General features: G+C 40.2%; 1 protein-coding gene and 1 non-coding gene across 6 annotated transcripts in view; both read right to left on the reverse strand.

Annotated features, from left to right (window-relative positions):
• Positions 1-13,940, reverse strand: part of PLCB1 (phospholipase C beta 1) — an 845,524-nt gene that overhangs the window by 612,144 nt on the left and 219,440 nt on the right. The window lies entirely within an intron of this gene.
• Positions 6,723-6,794, reverse strand: TRNAQ-UUG (transfer RNA glutamine (anticodon UUG)). Its single transcript has one exon. It is a non-coding gene; the product is annotated as a tRNA-Gln (tRNA).

The raw sequence follows: 13,940 nt of genomic DNA on the forward strand, positions 1-13,940 counted from the left end.
TAGTAGAAAAATATTGTTTTATATGCACCTATACTTATTTAATTGTAAAATTTATATAATGTATATGTCATACAGAGATAAGGAAATAACAAAAAATACCAATAAAGAAATGATGCAGAATAACCAAAACTACAATCAAATACCATAGTTAGGATCACCATGAGGCAATACACAAACACACACCCCACAAATACACACAAACTAGTCATATGCTGAAATATTAAGATAAGAAAAACCAACACAATGACAAGAGAAGTTGCCTACAGGCACCAGCAACACCTGAATCCGCCTCCTCTTTCCATTTTGAACACTCTGCAGAAGCTGTAGAATTCAAATTTGAGCCATGATAAAGGAGATCAGTAAATGGAATGAGAGAAAAAAAAAAAGAAAAAATACCTCTGGTCATACTTTTAAGAATGTGTGTGTGATTATATATCTACCATCCATCTATCTGTCATCTATCTATATATGTATCTATCTGTCTATCACTATATATATATATCACCATATAGGGTCGCTATGAGTCGGAATTGACTCCACGGCACACAACAACATACACAGATAACACTATGTATATACAGTATAAAAAAAAAAAAAAAAACCATTGCCATCGAGTTGATTCCGACTCAAAGCAACCTTATAGGACAGAGGTGAATTGCCCCAAAGGGTTTCCAAGGAGTGACTGGTGGATTGGAACTGCTGGCCTTTTGGTTAGCAGTCTGAGCTCTTAACCACTTCACCACCAGGGTTCCATATATACAGTATATATGTATAAATAAACTATATATGTGTATATATAAACACTATGTGTATGTTACATAATATGCACATGTAATATTTGAAGTTAGACAAATGAGCTGATGAAAATACAACCAATTTTAAATGATGACAACTAAAAGGAAATAGAATTTTTCACCAATATGTGAAATAATTCTCTAGCCATGATAGCCTCAGAACAATACTTGAGGCCTAGGTGCACCTCAAGGTAATTTAAAAATTGGAATATAGAATTGTCATACAGTAAAATTAGGGAGACCATGATATCCGTTGACCTGAACTATGAAAGCAAGTCTTTTACTGCAGGGTCTGCTTACTGTTGTTTAATATCTATCTTCCCTTTCTTCATTTTGATAAGGGCAAACTTTGAGTGTTTAGTGGACTCTTGGTCATTGAGCTAAAGACAACATTTTCTGTTTTCACATGCAGCTAAGCATAGCCATCTGATTCAGTTTTGGCCAAGAGGATGGGAGTATCAGTGACACATGGAAGTTCAGCAGGAATTTTAGGGGAGAATTTTTCCTTAAAGGAAAATTACTTATCTTCTACTTTCTTCTCCCTTCCCACAGCTGAAGGGAGGACATGGTGCTGTAACCCATATTCAGCCATATGAATACTCTAGCAGATGGTGGGAAATGATTAAGGAAACCTGGATACCTGGACTAACACCTAGGATCTAAACAAAACAAAACAAAAAGTTACTATTGAGTTGATTTCAACTCATGGTGACCCATGTATGTCAGAGTAGAACTGGTCTCCACAGTGTTTTTTTTTTTTTTTTAATAATTTTTATTGTGCTTTAAGTGAAAGTTTACAAATCAAGTCAGTCTGTCACATATAAGCTTATATACACCTTACTCCATACTCCCACTTACTCTCCCCCTAATGAGTCAGCCCGCTCCCTCCTTCCAGTCTCTCCTTTCGTGACAATTTTGCCAGTTTCTAACCCTCTCTATCCTCCTATCTTCCCTCCAGACAGATGCCAACACAGTCTCAAGTGTCCACCTGATACAAGTAGCTCACTCTTCGTCAGCATCTCTCTCCAACCCATTGTCCAGTCCCTTCCACGTCTGATGAGTTGTCTTCTGGAATGGTTCCTGTCCTGGGCCAACAGAAGGTTTGGGGACTATGACCGCCGGGATTCCTCTAGTCGCAGTCAGACCATTAAGTCTGGTCTTTTTATGAGATTTTGGGGTCTGCATCCCACTGTTCTCCTGCTCCCTCAGAGGTTCTCTGTTGTGCTCCCTGTCAGGGCAGTCACTGGTTGTGGCTGGGCACCATCTAGTTCTTCTGGTCTCGGGATGATATAAGTCTCTGGTTCATGTGGCCCTTTCTGTCTCTTGGGCTCATAGTTATCATGTGTCCTTGTGTTCTTCATTCTCCTTTGATCCAGGTGGGTTGAGACCAATTGGTGCATCTTAGATGGCCGCTTGTTAGCATTTAAGACCCCAGACGCCACATTTCAAAGTGGGATGCAGAATGTTTTCATAATAGAATTTTGCCAATTGACTTAGAAGTCCCCTTAAGCCATAGTTCCCAAACCCCCACCCTTGCTCCGCTGACCTTTGAAGCATTCAGTTTATCCTGGAAACTTCTTTGCTTTTGGTCCAGTCCAGTTGAGCTGACCTTCCGTGTATTGATTATTGTCCTTCCCTTCACCTAAAGTAGTTCTTATCTACTAACTAATCAGTAAATAACTCTCTCCCACCCACCCTCCCTCCCCCCCTCGTAACCACAAAAGTATGTGTTCTCGGTTTATACTATTTCTCAAGGTCTTATAATAGTGGTCTTATACAATATTTGTCCTTTTGCCTCTGACTAATTTCACTCAGCATAATGCCTTCCAGGTTCTTCCATGTTATGAAATGTTTCACAGATTCATCACTGCTCTTTATTCCACAGTGTTTTAAATGGCTAAATTTTTAGAAGTAGATTAAAAAGCCTTTCTTCTGAATTGCCTCTGGATGGGCTCCATCTTTTTGGTTAGCAGCCAAGTACTTTAACTGTTTGCACATTCAGGGACTCCATCCACATAGAATAGGGTCACCTTAAACTGCTCACTGGTTCAGACCTTAACAGGAAAAAGAAAGAAACCTTTCTTCTTCGTTAAGCAGCTATTGTATGGGCGCTATGAAAGTGGCCAACTCAATATTCCAGCAAATATCAGTTTTCGATTTAGTGTTATGTTTCGGTCTTCATAACTAGCTGTAGGTGGTTCCACCAAAACTGGTAGTAGGTCATAGAAGTACAGTAAAAATGAGGATACAATTTGGGCACGATGGAAAAAAAGAGAAGGCACTGGGTTTACTTAATCAGAAAATAAAATTAGTGACAGACACTTTGTGCCTTGAAAGATTTCATGAGTGAAAGTTAAATCAAGTCACCAGTCAAACTTTCTGAAGAAGTAGATAATTTACACCAAGAACAATTTATGTGAGTCATGAGGAATACAGTCACTGCACCAAAAAGAATTGGTCGACATTGAACCATTTCAGGAGGTTGAAGATGACCAAGAACCGATGGTACTGAAGGAAGAAGTCTAAGCTGCACCAAGGGCACTGGCAAAAAACAAGGTTTCAGGAACTGACAGAATACCAATTGAGATGCTTCAGCAAACAGATGCAATGCTGAAGTGCGCACTTGCCCATGCCAAGAAATTTAGAAGACAGCTAACTGGCCAAGTGACTGCAAGAGAACCATACTTGTGCCAATTAAAAAGAAAAGTGATCCAACAAATGTGGAAATTATGGGACAATATCATTAATATCACATGCAAGTAAATTGCTGAAGATAATTAAAAAATGGTTGCAGCAGTACATCGACAGGGAACTATCAGAGGTTCAAGCCAGATTCAGAAGAAGACATAGAGTGAGGGATATCAGTGCTGATGTCAGATGGATCTTCGCTGAAAGCAGAGAATACCAGAAAGATGTTTACCTGTGTTTTATTGCCTATGCAAAGGCATTCAACTGAATCATAACAAATTATGGATAACACTGGGAAGAATGGGAACTCCAGAACACTTAATTCTGATCATGCAGAATCTGTACACTGACCAAGAGGCAGTTGTTTCAACAGAACAGGAGATAAACATGGTTTAAAATCAGGAAAAGTGTGACTGAGGGTTGTGTCACTTCACCATACTTATTCAATCTGTATGCTGAGCAAATAATCCAAGAAGCTTGACTGTATGAACAAGAAGGTGGCATCAGAATTGGAGGAAGACTCATTAACAACATGAGATATGCAGATGACAATACCTTGCTTGCCGAAAGCAAAGAGAACTTGAAGCACTTACTGATGGGGTTCAAAGACCACAGCCTTCGATACAGATTACAACCCCAACATAAAGAAAACAAAAATCCTCACAAATGGACCAATAAACAACATCATGATAAACAGAGAAAAGATTGACGTTGTCAAGATTTCATTTTACTTGGATCCATAATCAATGCCCATGGAAGCGGCAGTGAAGAAATCAGACAACATATTGCATTGGGCAAATCTGCTGCAAAAGACCTCTTTAAAGTATTAAGAAGCAAAGATGTCACTTTGAGGACTAAGGTACACCTGACCCAAGCCATGATATTTTCAATCGCCTCATATGCATGTCAAAGCTGGACCATAAATACGGAAGACCAAAGAAGGACTGATGCATTTGAATTACGGTATCGGCAAAAAAATACTGAATTTACCATGCACTGCCAGAAGAATGACCAAAACTGTCTTGATAGAAGTACAGCCAGAATGCTCCTTAGAACCAAGGATGGCGAGAGCTTGTTTCACATACTTCCAACATGTTATCAGGAGGGATCAGTCCCTGGAGAAGGACATCATGCTTGGTAAAGTAGAGGGTCAGCGAAAAAGGGAAGACCCTTAATGAGATGGATTACAGCAGTGGCTGTAACAGTGGGTTCAAACAGGAATGATTGTGAGGACGGCACAGGACTGGGTAGTGTTTTGTTCTGTTTATATAGGGTCGTTATGAGTAAGGATTGACTCAGCACCTAAAACCAACAACCACATGAGGAAAAAATGCATTTCTAAAGGCTGATTAAATCATAAGCAATATCATTCCTAGAAAGCTTTAGAACAATTCAATACTGCCTACTCTTTGACTTTCAGTCTATTCTGCTTTGCTATAGGAACTGAGCTTGATACTACACTTAGGATATGGGAAAACACTTAAAAGCTAGACAAATGGGCAACAACAATACAAAATCAAAACCACATCATTTACTCTGCATTAAGAGCCTGTTCTGTAGAGGTCAATATATCACTACACAATTGCCCAGAGAATTAATATTCAGTATGAAGACTTGGAAACTTTCAGGAGTTAGAGAGATCTATGTAAACACATCTGCGAATATTTACAATTCTAAGTAAGAACACTTAACAGAGAGCAAAATATTTACTTAGATAATTCTAAAGAGTATATTTCCTTTAAAATAAAAATAAACAAAACCTTGCAATTACTCTTACCTAGATTGGAAAAGTGGGTAGAAGTACTTGTAGCTTAAAACCAGGTTTTAAAATATCCTAACATATGTTGTTCCCTGGAAACAACAGCTTTTCTAGTGGGCTATTCCAGGTCAAGTTTGTTGTCCTTTGTGAAGCTCCCAAATCCCCCAGGCAAAGTCAAGCCTTTCATCCACTGTGCTTCTAGTACTTCCTGAACATTCTACTATACTGTTGAATCCTGTTGTCATTTATTTATAGGGGCACTGGCAGTTCAGTGGTAGAATTCTCTCCTTGCATATGGGAGACCTGGAATCCATTCTCGCCAATGCACCTCACATGCAGCTACCACCCATCTGTCAGTAGAGCCTGGAGTGTTACTACGATGCTCTACAGTTTTCAGTAGAGTTTCCAGAATAAAACAGACCAGGAAGAAAGCCATGGCAATCTACTTCCAAAAATCAGCCAGTGAAAACCCTGTGCAGGGATGGTGCAAGACTGGGCAGCGTGGTATTGCCCACCCTTCTCCCTTAGCTAGGAACTCTTTGTGAGATGGAGCCTCACATATGTTTAACAGCACGGATTTTAAAGGCAGAGAGGATTCAAATCCTAGCTCCACCTAATCTTATGTGCACATTACCTTGGGCAATTTAATTTATTTCTCTGATCCTCATCTCTAAAATGGGTGAAATTACATGGGCAACTCCGAGGATTAAATTAGCTAATACATGATAGACGCTCAGAATAATACCTGGCTCACTGTAAGTGCCACACAAGTATTTGTCAAATCAGTTCTTGACACTGTATGTGCCTGATGAAACCTTCTTCAAACAGAAAGATGAATTAACATCATGGTAGGACAAATCCAACCGTGTTCTGAATCCTACAAGCTAGTGTTGATTGTTAAAATATTCAAAACTTTCCAATGAAAAAATAAGTTTACTGAAACACTTGAGGGTCACAATCTTACAAAATTATCACAAAGACTCAGCAGAGAAGATGTCAGAATAATGATCTACAACGCATTAATTAGTCTGAGTTCAGGATCACAGGCCTTCCTTCCCAGATCTATAGCTGGAAATCTAAAAGAGTGCTTTTCAGCACGTGAATTAATTTATCTAATCAAGAAAATGGAAGTTTTATTTTTAAGCCACTTATTTATTTATTTATTATTTATTACAGAGATTTTCTGACGTCCCTTCTCATCTGTTTCATCTGTTAACTCCCATCAATTCCCCTACTATGAGCAGATAAACCAAAAAAAATTGGGGTCAATTCTGACTCATGAGTAGATTAAAAAAAAAAAAAAAACCAAACCCAGTGTCAAGTTGATCCCGACTCATAGCGACCCTATAGGACAGGCTAGAACTGCCCCACAGAGTTTCCAAGGAGCGCCTGGTAGATTCGAGCTGCCAACCCTTTGGTTAGCAGCTGTAGCACTTAACTATTACGCCACCAGGGTTTCCAAATGTTGGCAGCTGCAGGCGAGGTTCTACCAAGATTTGAACTCAGATCGCTGGATTCAAAGTCCAGAGTGCTAACCATTACACCATAGAACTGCGCGACATGAATAGATAGTTGTCTTTTAATAGCTTATAGCATAACTATGACAAGAAGAAAACTTTGGCTTAAACACAAAGTTTCACAAGAAAAGTATCTGAAAACCTATCTTTATTATTACTGTATTCAGATCCAGTGTTATCAAAAAACTTTCAATTTAATAGTTTTCTTCTTTTAAAATGCTTTAAGAATTCTTAACAAGTATAAGGTCCACATGAGCATCCAGCAAACACCCAGCGTTTCAGTCATAGTGTCTGAATTTGGATTTCCCCAGAAGCAGAGCTTGTGACAAGGATTTAAGCAGAAGTAATTTATTTGGGAAGGTGATCTCATAAAATTCTATTATAGGAGTGGAAGAATGAGAGAGGGAAGGAAAGAAAGCCAATGAAGTGTGTTACAGAGAAAGGGTCCTCTGTTGGCTGGGGACCATGGTTTTAGGGGACATCTAGCTCAAATGGCATAACATAGTTTGTAAAGAAAATGTTCTACATGCTACTGTGGTGAGTAATGTCTGGGGTCTTAAAAGCTTGTGAGCAGCCATCTAAGATACTCCACTGGTCTCACCCCTTCAGGAGCAAGGGAGAATGAAGAAAACCAAAGACACAAGGGAAAGATTAGTCCAAAAGACTAATGGACCACAACTACCATGACCTCTACCAGACTGAGTCCAGCACAGCTAGATAGTACCCAGGTACCACTACTGACTGCTCTGGCAGGGATCACAATAGAGGGTCCCCTACATTTTTCTCCAGAGAGAGCTGGAGAAAAATGTAGAACAAAATTCTAACTCACAAAAAAAGACCAAACTTACTGGTCTCACAGAGACTGGAGAAACCCCAGGAGTATGGTTCCCGGACAAACTTTCAGCTCAGTAATGAAGTCACTCCTGAGGTTCATCCTTCAGCCAAAGATTAGAAAAAAAACAATTAGACAGGGCCATAAAACAAAAGGAAACTAAATGGGCACACCAGCCCAGGGGCAAGGATGTGAAGGCAGGAGGGGACAGGAAAGCTGGTAATGAGGAACCCAAGATAGAGAAGGGGAGAGTGTTGACCTGTCGTGAGGTTGGCAAGCAATGTCACAAAATAATATGTGCACTAATTGTTTAATAAGAAAATAATTTGCTCCGTAAACCTTCATATAAAGTACAATTAAAAAAAAGAATTTAACAACAACAACAACAAATAAATAAATAAATAAAGGGCCCTCTGTGGACTTCTAAGGGGATTCTGGGAACCAAAAGAGAATATGTGTCAGCGTCACCATGTCCAAGTGTCCGAGAGGCATTTATACCTCAATTCCACAAATCATTAAGGATTGTTCCTGTAGTTATAAACATTCTCTGGCATTTCCAGGTGCCACATACACTAGTGGAGCAGCCTTCAGAGGTTCCAGAAAGAAAAAGAAAATAAAAGGTCTCATTCAGACACACATTGTTGATCCTGGCATGTGGCAATGGGCTGCAGCAAATGGGAAGTCAGAGACTGAGAGACATGGCATTGCTGTTTATGATCTTTGATGCATTTAATTAGCCAAGTGTTTTTCGTTTGTTCTGTTTTGTTTTAAAATGACTAAGAATGGTATTAGGCTAGGTGCAGTGAGCTCACAAACATTGAAAGGCCTTATAATGATGAAAGAGAATCATTATACGTGGTGGCTTGTAAACATGTCTGAAAACTCCTTGCTAATCCTTCCATCAAGCAGTGGGTTCTACACACCCTTCGTTACATATGGGCTGCCTGGGTGATTTACTTCTAACTTACAGAAGCCTAGATCATAAAGGGCAAAACCACAGCCTTCACCTGGTTATCCCCCTTGGAACACTCCACTTCAGAGTCTTGGACCACCAAGTAAGAAGCCCAACTATTCTGAAATCACCGTGCGGAAGAGATCACATGGAGAGAGATTTCCATGGAGACACTACATGGAGAGAGTATACAGAGAGAGAGTGGGATGCCCAAGAGCCCTGGCTGTTCCAGACCCAGATGTATGAGTCTTCCCAGCCCAGGCAACAGATGTGTGAGAGGGGATGGAAACCTTTGAGATGCCTCTAGCCCCTGACACCCTCTGACTGCAGATGTAAGAAAGAACTCAAGTGATCACTACCTAGTTGGACCTAGTCAACCCCAAGAAATGTAATAAAAAAACCAAAACCCTTTGCCATCAAGTCAATGCTGACTCAAAGCAACCCTAAGAGTAGAACTGCCCCAAAGGGTTTCCAAGGAGCAGCTGGTGGATTCGAACTTTTGACCTTTTGTTTAGCAGCCCAGCTCTTAACCACTGCACCACTAGGGCCCTGGCACAAGAAATGTAATAGATAATAATAATAAACTTTTGTTATTGTATTACGCTGCTTAGTTTCAGATGTTTGTTATATAGCATCCGATAATTGGAACATTATGTACTTTGTAAATAAATTTTCCTACAAAGACCTTATACATACCTTCAAGTATCAATGACTATATTTTGAAATGGATATAAAACATATCAGAAAGAAAGAAAATTCGGCCAGAGTGTGTGTAATGAAGTTCTTTCTGGCTTCAGATCCAATTTGGGAACATATTTGACTGCACTTGACTGCAGAATGCGGCTCCTCTGAAGAGCTTCACCTTGCTAATGAGCACAAGCCATTCCTTTCAAATCTAACACAACACGAGGTATATTTTTTATGTCAGGTCTGTCAAACCTTGGCATGTGGTACAGCCCCAAACAATTCAACACACGTCTGGTCAGTAATTCTGTAACAGCTACTTTCTTGTTTCTGACAGACCAAGTAGGTTGTCCTCTCTACCTGTGGAGGGGAGTTCTCAGGACATTTCCCAAATTTCTGCCTTCTGTCATTTTTTATTACAGATTTTAGAGGTAAATTTTGGGGCTCCTTTACTCTCTGATAGCTATCTTATGTTGATTTGGATAAGTGCTTTTCTGCTTCATGTCTGATGATTTAGGGTTTTAAAAAACTCATTTTAAGAAATGCTTATAGAATATCTCCTATCTTTTTATTCCATTTTTATAAACATCAGCTGGCTACCTTGGAATGTATTTATTTATTTTGCTTTAAGACATTCACCCAAGACAACTGTGACGATTCCAGTGTCGTATTTTGCTAACTGATATTTTTTAAAAGATTTTATACATTATTCCTTAGTTGGTATGCAAAGAATTTGACCTTATACGATGGGTCTATATGACCTTGGCATGCAGGGAGGAAAGAGAAATGGAGAAGGGTTGACAAAGGAAAGAAGAGGCCAGAATGAAAATAACAAGATGGCTCCAGTGGTCTAATACTTGGAATGATCAGGTCCCTCCAGAAATATAGGCTGAGACAAGGGCTAGACTATATGGGGTTTATCTGGGAAAAGTGATCCCAGGAAGCAATTACAGGGGAACAGGGAGGCAAGACAGAGAAATGAAGGAAGCCAACACAGGAAAGATTACTACATAGAAACCGTTGTTGGCAGCAGGGGCTCAGTCCTGCTTGGGAGTGCTAGAAGACTGAGGAGAACATGCCTCCAGAACTGTGCCAATGGAAAGCTGAGGAAGCCGGGGTATTTAACTACCAAATCCCATCTGTAATTGGTGGAGGGCTTCCAGAGGCTTTAATTCCCTAACACTTTGAGCCTCGCCTGCACATACACGCCTGAGAATAATCCAGAGGCCAGAGGAATCACTTAGCTAGAAAGTCACAAGTACTTACATAAGACGTTATCCTCATATGTTGGATGCCAAGGGAATATGGCAGGGACACTGACATGTCTGCACTAGTGGCCAAAGACCTCCCAGGTACCATAATCAGGACAGAATAGTTAGATGGCGATGGCCTTTCATAGGGGTTTTTACTTGTTGGAAGGAGTTTTGGTGACTTAGTAAGACAGTTACAAACTCTGTATTATGACCACAGCCAGTCTGATTTTGTCATTGATCCTGTGCCAGCGAAGATGTTTTTACATGTGAGTTTTGAGAACTATGGCACACTGATAAAATATTTAATAACCCTTTGCCTTCTTTGGCTTGCTATCAAAGACTCCTGTTCTATCCCAGGACCCACAGCGCTCCTCCAATTTCTTCAAAGTCTTCCCTAACCTCCAGGGTAGCAATAATGTTTATGTAAAAATTCAATTTATATTAACATACACCAAACACTTAGGCAGAAGGACACGGAAGTTTATACGAGGAAACAGAGGACCAAAAAACAAATTGATGAAATTCTTGGAGGATGACAAGAACAGAGCTGATGAATAAAAATTAGGTGCAGGCAAAAGTACTGCCTGGTTTCAAATCTGTTTTGAATCAAGATTTTCTTCACATATGTTTACATTTTGCTATAAAACGGGACATGTACGTACCCATACAAATAAAAACCACCACAGAGAACAGTCTTCTGAGTTCCTTATTGTATACCATCTTCTTTTGAGCAGGGCAGAATTAGCTCACTTCCTAAATAATTGATTTTAATTATGTGTGCTACAGAGAAGTGCCAGGTGATGGGCGGAGGAGCCAAAAATTGGGGATAATAAAAAAAGCTGCAATCCATTATGCCTTTCCTTCCCCTTCCTTCCCTCTTTCCCTTCCTCCCTCCTTTTTTCTTCTTCTTTCCTTTCTCCCTTTCTTCCTCCTCCTTCTTTCTCTCCTTTTTTCTTTCTTCCCTTCCTCCCTTTTCCCCCTTTTGTCTTCTTGCCTTTCTATCTTTTTTGCTGATATTAAAACTGTTATTAAAACTCTTTTGCCTTCCTTGATGAAATGTGAAAGGATGGCAAAGGCAAGCCTGATTAGATGTGTACTGGGTATGTGTTGAATAAAAACCCCAAGCCAGTGTTGAATGAAGAACACCCATGGAATGCTATCTACACAAGTCACGCTTTGGTTTCCCGAGAATTGGCTAAAGGAAGGTAGCCAGAGTAACAAGGATGGCCACATATGGAAGCCTTAGCTGACACAGCAGTGGATTAGGGTACTGAGCCTGAAGCTGTCCTGCCTGATGGCAAATCTTGCCTTTGACACTTGGTAGCAGTGTGACCTTGAGAAAGACAACGAACATCAACAAACCCGAATTTTCCCATCTGCAAAATGGGGAAGTTAATAAAGTCTAATGCCTACCTCCTAGGGTATTACAAAGTTTATTTGTGTTAATATAAGGAAGCTTCTATAACAATATTTGGTATATAGCAAATACTCAAAAAGTATTAACTGCTGTTACACAGACTCTCAAGACGTTTTGTGGTTGATGCCCATAGTCTTCAATTTCACACGCATGTGTGTCTGTGTTACTCTGAGAGATTTTAATTTGAAAAAACATACATACTTTATTAATAATGACCTATAAACTAAAACCAAAACCATGGCTGTTGAGTTGATTCCGACTCATGGTGACTCTTTAGGACAGAGTAGAACTGTCCCGCAGGGTTTCCAAGGCTGTAAATCTTTACGGAAGCAGACTGCCATATCTTTCTCTCTCAGGGATGCTGGTGGGTTCGAACTGCCAAACTTCCGGTTAGCAGCCAAGTGCTTTAATCACTGTGCAACCAGGGCTCCCTATAATGACATATAGTGAATATTTATTCATTCATCGCATACTTATTGAAAAAGTGCCATGCATTGTGCTAAATCCCTGACCTGACACATCTTCTCCTCTTCACTGATAACCTGGTACTAATTCTATTAAGGTTTCTGCTTTCCTCACACCATCCCATTGCCATTGAGTCAATTCTGACTCATAGAGACCCTATTGCACAGCGAAAAACCAAACCCATTGCTGCCAAGTGGATTCCGACTCATAGCGACCCTACAGTACAGAGTAGAACTACTCCATAGGGTTTCCAAGGAGTGGCTGATGGATTCAAACTGTCGACCTTTTGGTTAGCAGCTGAGCTCTTAACAGCTGCACCACCAGGGCTCCGCTACGGTGACACTATATATGCTGGTTCACCCCATTCCTTGGTTGTGCATGAAGAGAATTTTTATTTCACCAGAGTAATGCACCATTACAGTAATTTCACAATCAGTGAAAGGAAAGTGCAAATCCTTCTTCCTTACCTAGGTAAGGTTTGAGTAAATTGCTCAAAGTCAGTTTGTGAATAGCTGTGGTACGCTGCGTATCTACCTACCAGCCGCTGGCAAGTTGACTCTAATGGTGACCCCATTCTGAAAAAAAACCGCTGATTTTTCAGAAGTAGATCACCAGGCCTTTCTCCAGAAGCCTCTCTGGGTGGACTTGAACGTCCAACCTTTCAACTAGCAGCCAAGCACCTTAACCATTCGTACCACCCAGGGACAAGCTGGTAAACTGTACTAAATGGACTCTTTGCCATCAAGAGGAGGAGTCTATTCTCCCAAGTCTTGAATCTGATGGGTCTGTGATGTTCTTTGGCCAAAGGAGTGCATTAGAAATGACAGTGTATCAGGTTGAGCCTAGACCTCATTCAGTCTTACCCACTTGTACTCTCTCTCTCAGAACTCTGCCAGCCATCATGTGAACAAACCTGCGCTGACCTGCTGGATGATGGGAGACACATGATCCAGTTGCCCCTGTCACCTCAGACAGCTGACCCCCAGACGTATCAGTGAGCCCAGCCAAGACCAGAAGAACTGCTCAGCTGATCCCAGTCTCAATCTCCAACTCACAGAATTGTGAGCTAAATAAATGCTTATTATTTTAAGCCACCAAGGCGTGGGGTAATTTGTTATGCAGCACGATTGTGGCAATAGATAACTAACACCATAATGGAAATAAGATTTCAACATGAGTTTCTGTGACTCCAAGGCCTAGCCACTTGTATCTGTAAAATGTAAAAAAGCAGCCACTGCATAATTAAGATATATGTCTGTGTATGTGTGCCTAAATAATGTATGTTTACATTATAAGATTTGTTGAGTAGGTTGTAGATGTAGTTAAACACAGGTTACATTAAGTTGGAGAGATTACCTATGAGAAGAAGTTGTAAAAACACATGACTTTGGTCAAACAAAAAATTGAGACTAACAACCATATAAAAAATGGAGGGGGGGGCACCACTCTTACTGTTAATATTTAACAGATTATAAGTCATTATTTTTAAGAAAGATTTTACTTTCTGACTCTCATACTATTTGAAAATCAGACCATACAAATATGCACAAAGATAAACATCTTACCGGTCATCTGAAAA

This window comes from Loxodonta africana, chromosome 24 (assembly GCF_030014295.1).
Source record: "Loxodonta africana isolate mLoxAfr1 chromosome 24, mLoxAfr1.hap2, whole genome shotgun sequence".
NCBI classification, from domain to species: Eukaryota; Metazoa; Chordata; class Mammalia; order Proboscidea; family Elephantidae; genus Loxodonta; species Loxodonta africana.